The sequence below is a fragment of the Macaca thibetana genome, chromosome 8 (assembly GCF_024542745.1).
Source record: "Macaca thibetana thibetana isolate TM-01 chromosome 8, ASM2454274v1, whole genome shotgun sequence".
Taxonomy (NCBI): domain Eukaryota; kingdom Metazoa; phylum Chordata; class Mammalia; order Primates; family Cercopithecidae; genus Macaca; species Macaca thibetana.
Window position 1 is genome coordinate 132,099,076 of NC_065585.1, and position 17,172 is coordinate 132,116,247.

Here is a 17,172-nt window from a genome sequence, read left to right on the forward strand (position 1 = left end):
AAATGTTCTATTTCAGTGGTAGGAGCAGCGGAAAAAGTGTCACTCTGATGTGAGAAGTTGTGTTTCAATCCCTGCAATGCCCCTTACTTACTGACTAAAGGCTCTCAGTCTACTGTAACCCACCAGGCTTCCATTTCCATCAGTTAAGTAGGGATAACAATACCCATTTCGTGTGCGTGTGTTTAATGAGAATGGATAAAGATAGGCAGTTGAAAAGACACAGCACAGTCCGGGCAGGTTGGGTCACGCCTGTAATCCCAGCACTTTGGGAGGCCGAGGCGGGTGGATCACGAGGTCAGCAGATTGAGACCATCCTGGCTAACACGGTGAAACACCGTCTCTACTAAAAATGCAAAAAATTAGCCGGGCGTGGTAGCGGGCGCCTGTAGTCCCAGCTACTCGGGAGGCTGAGGCAGGAGAATGGCGGGAACCCGGGAGGCGGAGCTTGCAGTGAGATGAGATCGCGCCACTGCACTCCAGCCTGGGAGACAGAGCGAGACTCCCTTTCAAATAAATAAATAAACAAACAAACAAGCAAAGACACAGCACAGTGACTGGCACATAGCAGGTGTCACTCCATTCCTCTTTCCCTTTGGTCAGGAATCCTCTTTGCTGTTTGATCACTTTTAAAGACAATCTCTCACGTTTTCTTCCTTGTATTATTTAATAATCTTTTCACCTGATCAGTGTAAGATAAGGAAATCTTAGTACAGAAAAATGGGGAATAGACAAATGGCAAAGAGAAAGCTATCCTTTAGGAACAGAAAACACAACTTAATTACATTCACAGTGGATCAAAAGGGCTTCCTGCATCAGGCACCTACAGTTTGCTGCCTCTCCTATGTCCCACCTGTGTCTCTCTGTCCACTACTCATCACCAGATGCCAGGGCCACCCCCAACAGCGGTGCCTGCATTCCTTCTTGATTTAGTATCTTTTTGTAATTGATACATAATATTTTCACATATTCATGGTGTATATGTGATGTTTTGTTACATGCATGGAATGTGTTATGATCAAGTCAGGGTATCAGGGTATCCAGCTTGAGTATTTATTTCCAGGTGCTGGGAACATTTCAAGCCTTATCTAGAAGATAGCTAGAAGCTATTTTCAAAATATGTAATGCAGTTGCCCAATTCTACTATCTAACATTAGAACTTACTCTTTCTAACTATATGTTTATACCTCTAACCAACCTTTCTTCATTCCCCCACCTTCATGTCCTTCTTAACTGCTAGTAACTACATTCTACTCTCTACCTCCATAAAATCACCTTCTTTTAGCTCCCACATATGACTGAGTAAATGCAATAAAAATATGGAAAACTTCACAAATTTGCACAGCATCCTTGTGCAGGGCCATGCTAATCTTCTCTGTATCGTTCCAATGTGCTAATTACTAATGTACTAAATACGAATACTTGCTGCCAAAGTAAGCACAGATTTAGGATCTTTGACATGATCCCAAAAAGATAGACATTGCAGTGCTTTGGTAGATGATATCCAATTGAGGTTCTGCTTCTGCAGAATTAAATTACCATTTTACGCAGTCTTTTGGAAGATCCCGGGATTTGATAAAGAATTTCATGAGAATCTAAATCCAAGATTTCTCCACTCATTGGGGCCTGGTTTACTGATATCTGGCTATAAAATCCCAACAACAGGATAGATTTCAGTTCAATTCTGAACTGCCTTCTTGGCTTCCCAGTTGATATAAGACATGCATTCTAGTGGAAACACGTTGCTGAATGTGGCTAAGCCATAGAGCTGTATTACCCCAGGTTAGCTTTATTTTGTATAAGTAGACTTTCTGTGAGCTGCCTTGGGAGCTTTTTCATTATGTATAATTTCATACCTATGGAATATGAGGCTCAAATTCTAAATGACTGTCTCGCCAACTTTTAGAATTTACCTGCTTTTAAATTGGGAACAATCTGTTCCTTTGTAAATGTTCTGAACTGGAACTATAATTCAGATAAATAAGGGCATTTCTAAATGACAGAGCCCAAAGGATATCTGTTTGCAAGAGGGACAGATGCCCCTCAGGAAGACAAGCAGGGGAGCACTTGTTCTCAGATCATGAGTCAAGGTCAGAGAGTGAGATGACTCTGGGTAATGGAGACTGCACTTCAGGCCATCCCCGTAGACAAATGCTCGTGTCTTAAAGAAAACGAGAGGCAAAGACACAGTGAGAAAATCCTGAAAGCTGCAATGCATTGGAAATGCTGCCTGCATTGGAAGTAGGGTTATGGCAGGGACATCAGTCTCCTTGGTGTAAGCAGAGTAAGAACCAGGAACAGCAGCAGCATCCGTGACAAAAGCATTCACATTAGAAGCCCCAGGTGTGGCCACTGTGAGCTGGAATAGGAAACAGTAAAGGGGTCATTCCTCAGGTCATTGGGAAGAGGCGTGGAGCACAGGCAACACATAGGCACCTCCATCATGATTTCACAGGATGCGGGGCAGCTGGAAATGCCAGAGACATGTATTGCAAGTATTGCTGTGACCATATGTTTTTGCTTCTAAACTGGTAGAGACAAGGAAGCCTCCTTGCATTAAAAAAGTTTTTTTTAACGTGTATGTGTGTATATAAATCTAGCTGATTCCTGCCAGACACTAACATTGCATTGCCCAGCAAATAAAAAGGAAAGAAAAAGGCCCTCAGATCTTTAAAAACTGGACTGGGAGCTGACCATCACAGTCCATCAGACGTGTCTGATCCCTGGCACTGTCCCTCCAGCTCCCGAGCCCTCTTCCTCTGTCTGCCCTCCTGGCTTTTGACTCCAGGTTTCTAACAGATCCTGACTCCCGCCTGTGTGCCATTCTGATTTTGCATCTCTCTTTGCTTCCACTGGTACCTGACTCAGTCTCTCTGTTTGTCTACTGCCTTGAGCAGAAATTCCTAAAGAATTTCTGAAACCAACTCAATCCTCCCATAGGTAGTTTTTTGGACAAACATAGAGATTGACCTTTCTGGTCTTAAAACTTGAAACTACGTTTATTTTGTCTGAGTTCCTTCCTCAGGAAATGACCTCCAACCTCCCCAAAAAAGTATCAAAGAACTGAAACTCACCAGATTGCCACATCCAGACAATGAGATGCCTGACCCCTCATTCATCACGATGGCTTCCTTGCCCCTTCCTAGTTCCTGTTTTCTTCCCTGCTATATGGATCCTTAGTTTTAGTTGGTCAGGGAGATGGACTTGAGACTGAGCTCTCATCTCCTCAGCTGCAGCACCCGATTAAAGCCTTCTTCCTTGGCAATACTCATAGTCTCAGTCATTGGCTGTCAGTCACTGGCTTTCTGTGTAGCAAGCCACAGAATCCAGACAGAATCCCTGGTGTTTCAGTAATATTTCCACAAAATACAGTTCCAAAGGTGTTGTGTAAACAAATAATATATGTATGCAAATGAATAAAAATAAACCAGTTCATAGAGAACAGAGGTTCTGCCCATTTTCCCAATATCCAACCCTGTGCCTTGTATACAGAAATTGCACAATAAATACTGACTGCACGAAGAGATGGCCAAGTTTCAGAAACTGGGGTTAAACTTAAAAATACATTTCTTTGACTTTGGAATGTTAATTAGCCCTTAATATATGACAAAGCGTTGAGAATAAATCTTGACCCATAAGCCTAACTTATGAGCTCATAGCTTAGATCAGGTGATCTAAGATGGATCATGGATTTAAATGTAAAACTGGGACTATATATTGTATTTAAACAGATTTAAATGTAAAACTATAAAACTTTTAGAAGAAATCATAAGAGAAAATCTCCAGGACCAAGGGTTAGGTGAAAGATTAGTAGACATGACACCAAAATGCAGTCCATGAAAACAAAGTAAATTAGAGTTCATCAAAATGAAAAATTTTTGTGCTGTGGAAAACCCAGTTGAGCAAATAAAAGACAACCTACTCCTGGGAGGAGATACACGTAACTTAAAAAGGACTAGAATCTAGAATATGTAAATAACCTTCAAAACTCAACAATTAAACCCCAAATCCAGTTACAAAATGGGCAAAAACATGAGCAGACATTTCACCAAAGAGGAGATACAGATGAAATAAGAACATGCAAAGATATTTATAATCATCAACTATTAGGAAAATGCAAACTACAATTACAATGAGATATCCCGACACACCTGTTAGAACAGCTACAAAACAGCAACAATGCTGGAGAAGAAGCAGAGAAACTGAATTTCTCGTGTATCCCTGGAGGAAATTTGAAATGGTGCATTGGTTGTTCCTTATTAAGCTAAATGTTCCACTACCACTCAACCAAGCGATTATATTCTTGGACGTTTATTCTGGAAAGATGAAAATGTATGTCCATATAAAAACTTGTACCTGAACGGTCATGTCTTTACTTATAATCACCCCAAACTGGGAACAATCCAAGTATCCCTCAATGATGAATGGTTAAACTAACCATGGTACAGTCACACCAGGGAATACTACTCAGCAACATAAAGGAACAAACTATTGATGCATGCAACTACCTGGACCCATCTTAAAGGGCATTGCGCTTAGTGGAAAAAGCCCATCTCAACATTTTACATACCTGTGTGAGTCCATATATACAATGTTCTTGAAATGACAAAACTGTAAAGATTAGAGCTGATCAGAGTTGCCAGGGAACAGGGATGGAAAGAGGGGATGAATACAAAGGGATAGTACAAGGGAGCCACTTTGTGATGATGTGGTTACACAAATCTACACACAGCATAAAAATGCAGCAAACTGTACACATACACACACCTGAATGCATGCATGTAAAAAACGTTGAAAATGGAATAAGGCCTGTAGTTAATGACACTGTATCATATCAATTTCCTGGTTGACACTGTACAACAGCTATACAAAATGTCCCTCTGGCGGAAGTTGGATGAAGGATACACAAGACTATTTTGCAACTTCCCTTGAGTCTATAATTATTTCAAAATAGAAAGTTAAAGAAAAAAAGACTTAAGAATATCCAAGAAAGGGTTTTAACCATGAAACCCCTTATTCCTGGAATATCGGGTAAGATCGGTGTTCTATAGAACACACGCTGGGAAATGCATGTCAGAGAAACTGGCTCTGAGCCAACAATCTGTGTCCCCATTGTTCATGCCAGCCCCAGGCTCATCACCTCCATCAGTGGCCAAGCTCGCCCCACAATTCTGTCTCAATTTGCAGCTGAGAGTATACTCCACAGAGTTGCTTTTGTTCAATAGGGTTTTCCACAAAGGTTGTATCTTGGTTCATTTCTGTTTTTTGCTTTGGCTCAGGCTGCTCTGCCAAGTTTGCCCCAAAGTGTGTCAGTCTGTGCCAAGCACCATGCCTCATCCACAGAACCTGATGGGATGTGACACAGGTGGTAGGTCAGGATAGTGACAGCCAAGAATCTGGAGGATACAGAGGCATTGTTGTCATAATGGCCTACTCTCAGAAGGTATTATGCCATAAACAGAAGCTGTGAATGAACCTAGAATAAATAAGTCATTTCCAGTACAGCAGACTGCACTGTGTAAACGCTTGAGTTGATACCTTTATCTCTATTGACACACAGCCTAGACCAATGGTGCTTAAACTCCAGTGTTCCTAAGAATCGGCTGAAAAATCCCTGTTATTGCTATATCAGCATCCCGGAGGAGGAACCTGAGAATAGGCAGATTTGGAACAATCTCAACAAGTAACACTGGTACAGGAAGAGTCTGGGACCACATCTTCTTCTACAATATCACTTTTTAATCATTTCAGCTGGGAGCCTTTTTACTTGCACTCCATATTATATGAAGTGTTTAAAACTAATAACTTCTACCCATTCACACTAGTGCATGTATTTACCAAATGGTTTTTAAAATTCCCTTACACATCACTCAGAAACAAACCAATGTAGGAGTGTGTGTGTGTGTTGAAAAATAAAGGGTAATGATAATTTCCAAACTTGGTTCTTCTTTTATCAAAGAACAAAACTTGTCGTAACCTTAATAGCATTTGTGATCAACCCAGGACTCTGGGAAATAGGAAGATTTTTGTTTTGTGTTATTTGTTTTGCTTAATCATGGTCAAAAAATCATTAGAGACAATTTGAACATTACCTTAATGAGTCCTGAAAAGTAGTGCTTTTGACAGCTATTTTTTAATTGGCCAAAAAAGAAATCCTAACAAATCATTCTGGCCAACTTGGCAGCTTGTTTGCTATTGGATATTCTATGGGTTATGTTTGGAAGCCCCACTGGAGCCAGTCTAAAAGAACAACACAGCCTTAAGAAAATGGGGCTAAGACTCACTTAGTAATTAGAGGTAATTAAACAGAGATGGCCCCAGTAATCCACAATCTTGGAAGTGACCAGGGTGCCTTACTGTGAGTTTCTTTGACTGTACAATGGTGATCTATCCATATTGCCCCTGTGTTTCCCAAAGCTATAGTAAGCAATGTGGCAGAATCTAATCAAAAGTATCAAAGGATTTATGTGAAGTAATGCATATGTTAATGAGCTTGATTTTCCCATTCCACAAAGTAGACATATTTCAAAACATCATGTTATCTGTCCATTTTTTAAATTAAATTGTTTTTTAAGTATTAAAGAATTTCACAGCCCTTCCAACCGCCCTTGATCTAGAATGTCCCAAACAGAATGTCCAGCACTGATTCGTTGGAGCGATGGAGAAAATGCTAAAACCTCCACTTATATTTAGTTTTATCAAAAAATAAGACGTTTAACTTAACTAATATTAATAGATGTATTAAATTGGCAGTCTCATTTAGTCTATAGGTCCCAAACATCATCATGGGACCCATGTAGTGTTCCCAGGATCTTAAGAGAAGAGTGGAGATTCTTTGATCAAGAATGTTGATGGGCTGGGCACAGTAGCTCACACCTGTGATTCTAGAACTTTAGGAGGACTAGACAGGTGGATCGCTTGAGCCCACGAGTTCCAGACCTGGGCAACATGGTGAAACACCATCTCTACAAAAACACAGAAATTAGTTGGGTGTGGTGGCATGTGCCTGTAGTCCCAGCTACTAGGGAGGCTGAAGTGGGAGGATCACTTGAGCCTGGGAAACAGAGGTTGCAGTGAGCCGAGATTGTGCCACTGCACTTCAGCCTGAGTGACAGAGCAAGACCCTGTCTCAAGGAAAAAAAAAAAAGAATAATGATGGAAGCCCCTTACTTAGCCATGAACTATCAGGCTATCAGGTTATTGGACAATATTGCACTGGACATGCTCCCAGTTAAATGCACTTACAGGTATTGTATTTAGATTAAACTAATCCTCACAAAATGAACAAGTGGCTTAAAACAATTCCTTCAAGGAATTGCCTATGTCATCACTGCAGAAAACTCTGACCCAGAAAATGTCCAAACAACCTGAGTAGTCCATTGAAGATAATAAGAACATACGCACAAGAGAACATCAAGAAAAAGGAAGACCTGACATTTATTCTACTTGCCAAGTGGGCTCTGTATCTGCCCACATCATGAGTTATTTTAAAAATCAGAGATGATCTATCAGATTTTAAAACAAGATGGCCAATCTGTGAGAAGATCTTTTTGAAGAAATGCATGCTATGAAAAGAATAATTTGAAAGTGAATATTTGGAAAAATTTTCAAGTTTATGTGATTTTTTTTTCACTTTAAAAATTCTGTGTGTCACATATAAAAACTCTCATATTATTACACTTAAAGAAACTATCAAAAATCTATTAATGGGCCGGGCACGGTGGTTCATGCTTGTAATCTCAGCACTTTGGGAGGCCGAAGCAGGTGGGTCACAAGGTCAGGAGATAGAGACCATCCTGGCTAACACTGTGAAACCCCGTCTATACTAAAAGTACAAAAAATAGCCAGGCGTCTCCAGCCTGGGTGACAGAGCTAGACTAGACTCCGTCACAAAAAAAAAAAAAAAAAAAAAAAAATTAGCCGGGTTTGGTGGCGGGTGCCTGTAGTCCCAGCTACTCGGGAGGCTGAGGCAGGAGAACGTCGTGAACCTGGGAGGCAGAGCTTGCAGTGAGCCAAGATCGCAAGACTCCATCTCAAAAAAAAAAAAAAAAAAAAAAAATCTGTTAAAAATTCTTTCAAAAAAAGTTTTAATGACTTTTTAACCTATTTGCTAAAAATACCAAAATGAAATACATTAGTCCCCCCACCATCTGTGGTTTTACTTCCTGTGGTTTTAGTTACTCACAGTACAGTACAGTAAGACGTTCTGAGAAAGAGGAACACATTCATGTAACTTTTAATACACCATATTGTTATAAACGTTCTATTGGATTATTAGTTACTGTTGTTATTTTCTTACTGTGCATAACTGATAGATTTTATCATAGATAAATAGGTACAGGGAAAAACGTAGTCTATATAGGGTTTGGTACTATCCGAGGTTTCAGGCAACCACTGGAGGTCTTGGAAAGTATCTCCCATGGATAAGGGGGAGCTACTGTACCTTGCGATCAGTTAGGAAGAGGAACTTCTTGACATCAAAGAAAATAAAAATTACTAGCATAATTTAAACGAAAACCTTTACACAATCGATAGAGTGGAATGAAAATGAGCATCTAAAGAGGTTCTTGTTCCATCTGGTTCTGTGCGTCTTTGTGAGAGAACATTTTCAGCTGCAATAAGCAAGAAAGAAAGAGAAGAAAAGAAGGAAGGCAGGCAGGCAGGCAGGGAGGCAGGCAGAGAGGCAGGCAGAAAGGAAGGAAGGAAGGGAAGGAGGGAGGGAGGGAAGGAGGGAGGGAGGGAGGGAGGAATCTAAGACAAGAAGTCTTTGGAAATGTTTTTAAGGGCCAAGAATAGGAATTCCAAACATAAGGAATCAGGAATAGAGAAAGACTCTATGAATTATATACAAATCTACATGTGTGCAGGAGGAGTGTGTATGAGCAATAGAATAGAAATCAAGATAGTAAGAAATATTTCTAGTCATAATGCTTTGAAAATAAAATTGTACTTTTAGGTATTACAGCTTCTATGACTTTGCAAAAACAATACACTGAAATAAATGCTTTCAGTTTGACCACTGTGTTAGTTTTCTAGGGCTATCATTACAAAAAACCACAAGCTGGGTAGTTTACACAACAGAAATGTATTTTCTCACAGTTCAAGAGGGTAGAAGTCCAAGATCAAGGTGTCAAGAGGGCTGGTTCCTTCTGAGGGCTGTGAGGGAAGATCAGTTTAATGCCTTTCCCCTTACTTCTGGTGGCTTTCTGGGAATCTTTGGTGTTCCTTGTAGATAGCATCTCCCTGTGTCTTCACACGGTTTTCTCTCTGTCTCTGTATCCAAATTCCCCTTTATCTATAAGGGCACCAGTGATACTGGATTAGGGGCCTACCCTACTCCAGTATCATCTATCAATTACATTTACAATGACCTTTTTCCAAATAAGGTTACATTGTGAAGTACTAGGGGTTAGGACTTTAACATACAAATTTTGGGGAAACACAGTTTTACCCATCCCGACGATGACTTTGTAAAAATGAAAATCCACCTTCCTCATTTCTTTTAAAAGTATGTCTTTGGGTTGGGCGCAGTGGCTCACGCCTGTAATCCTAGCACTTTGGGAGGCTAAGGCAAGTGGATCACGAGGTCAGGAGATTGAGACCATCCTGGCTAACACAGTGAAACCCTGTCTCTACTAAAAATACAAAAAAAAAAAAAAAAAAAAAAAAAAATTAGCTAGTCATGGTGGTGGGCGCCTGTAGTCCCAGTTACTCAGGAGGCTGAGGCAGGAGAATGGCATGAACCCAGGAGGCAGAGCTTGCAGTGAGCCAAGATCGCGCCACCGCACTCCAGCCTGGGCGACAGAGCAAGACTCCATCTCAAAAAAAAAAAAAAAAAAAAAAAGTGTGTCTTTGATAAAGGGCAAGGACTTGCAAAGTTCGCAGTTCTGCATTGGTGTCAAGAAATCACAGTGCCCTTAATCACGCCATGTGCAATCTCTACCCTGCACCCAGAGATGGCCCTCGGTGGGTAGAAACCAACCAGAAACATTTTGAGACAAGAATCATAATTTGCATTCCTGTCCCTGTCCTTAGCTGTGCCATCTACTGCCTTTCCATATGTTATACCCTTTGTTCTTCTAAAGCTGCAGATAAAAGATTTCCGACCGGGCAACATTTCAGGGTGTTCGTACCATCTGTGAAATACCTTCCCAAATGAACAGTGAAAGGAAGCACCTGAAAGGTCTTATTTTAATAAGATTTTTATTCTGCACATATGAAGAGAGGGATTTTTTTTCCCCCTTTACCTGCTATAATTCTCCATGTGAATAAAGAAGTTGTCCTTGCTTCAGGGCAGGAGATTTTCATTCAGAATACAGTCACTAGAAATACAACGCTTAGACAGTTGTAAATCCTTAGTGTAGGTGATAAACAACAAGTATTCCAGTGCAGACGCATTCCATGACCTGTGAGGATGGAAATCTTCCATGACCGACCATCAGGTGCTGCTTTTGGTATGCAGGTGAATGAGTCTGCATAATGAGCAAGGCCTCGGTGACAGCCAGCTCAGGCTCTAGGAGAAACGGAGATGACTCAGCTTCCATACATGATTTCCAGCTAGAAACTGCAAGTAGAAAATGTGAATTGATCTGAAATTTCTGAGCCTACAAAAGTCTTCCTGGAAGATTAAAATAACCCAATCTAAAGCCAATAGAGATCTAGAGATTGGTGGAAGATACTTAAAAAATCTATTTGTGTCTGAAACCTAATTTATGTCTGAGCTCTGATGTATGTCGGCAGGCACTCTGGGGATACAGAATGAGTAATAGTTACAGGGTGTGACTTTTCTCAAAGAGAAAGCCAAGTCAGAGGTGTCTGGACCATTTATTTGACAAGCATTGCATGGGGTTTCAGAGAAGTGGACACTTCAGGCCTCTTTCAGCCTTGTCATTCTATTTGTCTCTGGATGGTGAAGACATTCAGAGGCCTAAATACGGCAGAGGTGATAAAAGAAAAACTTTAGACAAATTGCATTTAACAGAGTTTTAGTTGGGCAAATCAATGCATGAATTGGGCAGTCCCCTGAACCTCAATAGGTTCAGAGAACTCTGTGCTGTGGTTGCAGAGGATGTATGGAGAGAAACAGGAAAGTGAGGTAGAGAAGATGGAAGTCAGGCACAGAAACAGCTGGATTGGTTAGAGCTCAGCGTTTGCCTTATTTGAACATGGTTTGAACAGCTGGCTATCTTTGATTGGCCAAAACTTGGTGACTGGCAAAAGAGTAGGTTACAGTCTATTCACACATCCAGTTAGGTAATAGTTCACAATGTATGGAGAAACCTTTAGGCTGAACTTAAAATATGTAAGGAGGCAGCTTTAGGCTAAACTTAATTTAACAGAGGGATGTGAATCTGGGCCAGAAATGCAAAAGTCCTTACCTAGTCCAGCACTCTACTGAAGTATCCAGTTCTGGAAGAGAAAGACAAATGGTGAGTTGGTGTATAAACAATATATTATCTACACTAACTAGGATGAATTGTTTATTATTTCCATAGGAAAAATAGGATGGTCTACCCCCGGGACAAATGCTTTTCTATCTATCTTTCAAAGGATAAAAGTGACACCAGTAGGCTGAGGGAGGTCCCCAAATGCTGGTGGAACCTCGACCACAACCAGTGTCCAGGATCTTGACGCCATTGCAAGAATGAATTCAAAGATGAATTGGGAAATAGTAGTGAAAGTACAGAGATTTGTTGCAAAGGGAAAAGCACACACTCGTAAAACGGGAATGCAGGTATACTCAAGACAGAGATCCACCAAGGGGGTTCGGGGCTGCTGCCTGTATAGGTTTCTTTAACCAAGGGGTAGAAGATCCATGAAAATTCCTGGGAAAAGGTGGAGATTTCTTGGAACTGTGGTGCTGCCCATTTTTACACCGAATATGGTTGTTCCTGGAACTGTCATGGCTCTGGTGAATGTGTGATTTAGGATGTTAATGAGCAGATAGTGAGGTCCTAGGTGAAACCTGGCTCAAGTCCAGCACCACGTTTGGTCCAGTCGGTCTTAGTCAGCGCTTGGTCCACACCCTGGTTTTTCAGGGTCTTAGCCGTTCCTAGCTTCTGCAGCTATTTTAATAGTTTCCTTTTGCTAGTCATGTAAAACTGCTGCCTGGAATTTTCTATTGTCCTGCAACTATGCTGTATTATTCCTGTCTTAAAAAGGGTTCAAGCCTTTCTCTCTCTCTTGCTGTCTCTCTCATTTAAGATAGAGTCTGTCTCTGTCGCCCAGCCTGGAGTGCAGTGGCGCCATCTCGGCCCACTGCAACCTCTGCCTCCCAGGTTCAAGCAAGTCTCGTGCCTCAGCCTCCCAAGTACCTGGGATTACAGACGCACACCATCACACTCGGCTAATTTTTGTATTTTTAGTAGAGATGGGGTTTCACCATGTGGGCCAGGCTGGTCTTGAACTCCTGACCTCAGATGATCCACCTGCCTCAGGCTCCCAACGTGCCAGGATTACAAGCATGAGCCGCCGCACCCAACCAGGGCTCAAGCCTTTCTGAAAATTACTGAAGTGTTTGAAGAAGCCCCCTTTGTTCTCAAATGCCCCATAATTAGAACCAGCAAAAGCACATGTATGGTCCCTACAACAAGAGGCAGCTTTTGTCACTGTTCCCAAGATAAGTCAACTGTACTGAGAGGACAGAGGGTTATGTGTTCAGTGTGACATTTAAAATCAAGAAGCAACATAGTGGCAAATGTTTAGCTACCTTCAGACTTATGACTGGACTTCTCTATGAATGAGCTGACTCACTTTCTTTTTTGAAAAAAATTGTGATAAAACACACAAAACATAAAACTTACCCAGAAAACTTTTAACCGTTTTTAAGTATACAGTTCAGTGGTGTTAAGTATATTGAGCGATATTGGGCAACCGTCACTGCCATCCATTTCCAGAACTTTTTCATCATCCCAAACAGAAAGCCTCCACTTCCTCTTTTACCCAAAAGAAATCAATGTGCAAATTGTCTTACTTTCTCCTCTCTGACTCCAAGTACTGCTTCAGCTCATCAGTGCCTTCTACCAAGGAACAATGGGGCTGAGAACACAGAGTGCCCATTTTAACAGTGCAGTTATCTTAGCTAAGGTTCCCAGCTGTTCTCAGCACCTGCGTGGGACCTGGGCCCGGGCTGCACCACGCTGACAGTGAACATAGACTCGGGGCCTCTGCCAGTATTTTTCCAGGAACACTGCCTCCTCAACATGGTCTGCTCGTTATGTGCTGAGATGAGTGCTCTATTAATTTTAACGATGCCATAAACTGGGTGATCGGAAAATGAAATGGGCCAGCCTGCTTTCACTCTCACAGGTTAATGACAGTGGGCACAAGATAAACCAATAGTGCTAAGGCTGAGAAATGATTCCTTCCTCTTGGTCATCTGTCTGGACTGGGCTCTTCCAGTGGCTTTGTTAATGTGGGTGGCAGCAGTAAATCTCTGACATTAGAATGGACAGCGTGAGAGAGGCAGAGCTTTGTGACCCATGGCCTTGGCTCTCCCCACCACTTCCACTGCTTCCACCCCAGGCAGTGGGAATGGCTGATACTGTTTCTGCCTCTGGGGTGAGGGAAGGGTTATGGGTAATATAACTTCCTTGAATCATTCAGATCTCCTTCAGGAATATAGGATCGACTCAGACAAGGTACCAGTTCTACCTGCACCACGGTCACTTGAGGATCTTATCACCACCACACTCACAAGACTACCGGTAACACTTACGTATTTTTGTTTTTGGTGGCTCCTCTGCTGTGATGATAGTCTAGGCCTGTTTCATTCATCTCTGTGAAATCAATCAGGTGGCTGGAACTTGTGAATTACAGCCCACATTCCCGATGGAGGAATTGAGGCTCATTGCTATAATTCGGACGTGTGTCTCCCAAACCTCATGTTGAAATTCGGTCCTCAGTGTTAGAGGTGGGGCCTACTGGGAGGTGTTACAGTCACAGGGGTGGGTCCCTCCTGAATTGACTAATGCCCCTCAGGAGACAGGGGTAGAGGGGAGTGGGTGAGTTCTTGCTCAGTTAGTCCCCTGTAGAGCTGATTGTTAAAAAGAGCCTGGCGTCTCCACTCACGTCCTCTCTTGCTTCCTCCTTCTCCGTGTGATCTCTGCACAGGCAGCCTCGCTTTTTCCTTCCAACATGAGTGGAAGCAGCCTGAGGCATCACCAGAAGCAGATGCTGATGCCATGCTTCTTGTACAGCCTGCAGAACAGTGAGCCACATGAACCTCTTCTCTTTATAAATTACCCAGTCTCTGGTATTCCTTTATAGCAACATAAATGAACTAAGACAGTGACTGACCAAAAAATAACCAGTTAGTTAAAACCCCAGACCTTCCCTGCTAGCCAATTGATTTGTTGCTCCGTTGGTTTCCCGGTAGGTACAGCATCAAAGACCAACACTTGGGATGGATTATGCTGAGACCTGGCAGAAACAATAATCAGGGAGCTTGAGACTCTGGAACCGGAAACTGGACACAATATTCTGAATAATAGAGTTCCATCACTTGAAAAAACAAGAGTTTTTTTTTAGACCAGTGAGCCTCCAATAATTTGTGCTGGTTAAAATACAAACTCCTAGGCTTTCTCCCAACCTACGAATGCAGAATTTCCTGGAGGTGGGATGCAGAAGTCTGTATTTTTTTTTTTTTTAACAGCTTCACAAGTTATTCTGAGGCTCTACTAGGTCTGAAAAACACAGTGACCACATTGATCAGATCTCCCACAGAAGATGCATCTGAAAGAACCATGAGACAATCTCCTCTTTGTTCTGGACTTGCAACTCTTGTAAATGCAGCCTGAGATGGTATTAGTGTTTTTAACAATGGAATCACAGTGGGGAATCACTATTGAGTTTGGGGTCAGCTCATATTCTCCAGTTCTTTTCTCATGAATTGCCATCACATTTATTCTTGCATCTCTAAAGGCACAATAAATTAAGGATTAGGTTTGAAAAATTAGAAGCATGATTTAAGCTGACTTTACTTGGCCATTTCTAATGACCATCTTTTGTTGTTAAAATCAATTATGTTTATACAACTATTATACACTCAGAATAATTAAAATTAAAAAAATTGTTGGACTGGGTGCAGTGGCTCACGCCTGTAATCCCAGCACTTTGGGAGGCCAAGGCAGGCGGATTACGAGGTCAAGAGATCGAGACCATCCTGGCTAACACGGTGAAATCCCATCTCTACTAAAAGTACAAAAAATTAGCCGGGTGTGGTGGCGGGCGCCTGTAGTCCCAGCTACTCGGGAGGCTGAGGCCGGAGAACGTCGTGAACCTGGGAGGCAGAGCTTGCAGTGAGCCGAGATTGCACCACTGCACTCCAGCCTGGGGGACCGAGTGAGACTGTCTCAAAAAAATAAAAATAAAAATAAATTTAAAAATTGGTTAAATCAATGGTGATTCCATCTTACCATATCAAACTAGAGCACAAGCAACAAGTAGGCCTTCTTCTCTACATAGCATAGTTCACATTTCAATTCAATTCAGCAAATATTTAATGAACAAATAATTCAGCAAACTGTTTAAGTGCTAGGCACATAATATATAAATGTATAACTCAAACACAAGATAGAATTGATATTTGCCAGGAAAGAGATGCAAAGTGTTATGCATGTTCAATGAAGGCAAAAATAACATCCTGTTGGGTGTGGGTGGAGGACAAAGAGGGACCTTATAGGAAGGGATCCCATTTGAGCCGGAGCTTCGAGCCATCTGCAGAGAAGAGCTAAGGGCTAAGGAAGCCATTTCATAGATAGAAAATCTTGTGAGCCGGCAATGAATGTACAAAGTGCATGTTGAGAGTGGAGTGGTCATAGAACAAATAGCTGATTTTAAGGCTAGAAAAGTGGTTTGGGGCTGGTTGTGGAGGATCTTCGAGCTAAAGAGTTTGGATTTCACTTTCCAGCAGTAGGGGAATCATTGCAGGCCCCGTAGCAGAGGAGTGGCTACTTAGGACAGACCCAAGCCAGGGGAGATTGGAGTCAAGGGTTCCCATGAAGATTTATAAGACAATAAAATATTTATAATTCTGAAAAGTTGGAAACAACCTGTATTAGTTTCCTGTGGCTGCTGTAACAAATTACCACAAAGGTGGTGACTTAAAACAGCATACATTTATTCTCGTACAGTTCTGGAGTAAGAAGTTCAAAACCAGTTTCACTGGTCCAAAATCAAGATGGCTCCAGGGGAGAACTTGCTTTCGTGTCTTTTGCAGCTTCTAGAACTTCACTCCTTGCATTCTTTGGCTCTTGGGCCCTTCTGAAACAAGCATGTGCTATTTTTGTAATTAAAATAAAGATGAGGCGTAGAAATGAGGACCATAAACAGGGCAGTGGTACAAGGAAACGACTGATGTGAATTGAATTGCAGAGAGCAAGTCTCTAAGATTTGCTAGCTGGTTGGATATCAGGAATGATGGAGAATTCATTGTCCTCCATTGACAATGGAGGCTCAGCCTGCAGGGCAGAGAATTGCTAGGCTGCTAGCAGCCATGCAGGCAGGGGGAGCTAGCTTAAGAAAGAGGATGACTTTCTTCCAGATGTATTTGTCCTTTCAGGCAAGCTCCCTGCTAGTATTTGGCTTTTATGCTATATGACATGAAACTTCCAGAGTTTTCATCTAACCAGTCACTAAGAGGAATCTCCCTTTAAAGAACCAAGGCCCTTCAGCAGTTCTGAATTTGCACTTCAAAGGCTCCCTGATCTCCGCATTCCCAGAGCCCTTACCTTGCAGCCTGGCTCTAATGAGACATGGCAATGCCTTTGCTCTGGTCTCTTATCAGCCTTGGCAGCCTGGGATTCTGTAGGGAGGCTGTGAACCAGCTCCCTTGGGAAGGTCTATTGCAGAATTGCTTAGAGATGGAGGGGGAAGGAATAGTTGGCAGTGGTCTCCGGACCATCCTTGGACCAGACCAAGGATCTTCCCTATGCCAGATGGACAGTGTCCACTCTCCACCCTCTTTCAGTTCCCAACCAGGCTGTGACCTCCTGCCCATCTCCTCTGCCCACCCTCTATCCCCTCTGCCTTCACATCAGCACCCTAGTAGCAACTTTTGGAGAGAGTCCCAGGCAGTGAGTGAGTCCAGAGGGGAGGGACTCGTATATGTAAAGAGTGTATATCCTGATCTCAGTGGAAAACTTTGTTACTGAACCAAACTTGGGTCTGCCCACC

The 17,172-nt window shown here is 42.1% G+C and overlaps 1 long non-coding RNA gene and 1 pseudogene across 4 annotated transcripts in view; one reads left to right on the forward strand and one right to left on the reverse strand.

Moving 5' to 3' along the window:
- Nucleotides 1–17,172, forward strand: part of LOC126961466 (uncharacterized) — a 151,928-nt gene that overhangs the window by 45,633 nt on the left and 89,123 nt on the right. The gene's annotated exons all lie outside the window — the stretch shown is intronic.
- LOC126961868 (uncharacterized) lies at nucleotides 1,311–1,411 on the reverse strand (annotated as a pseudogene).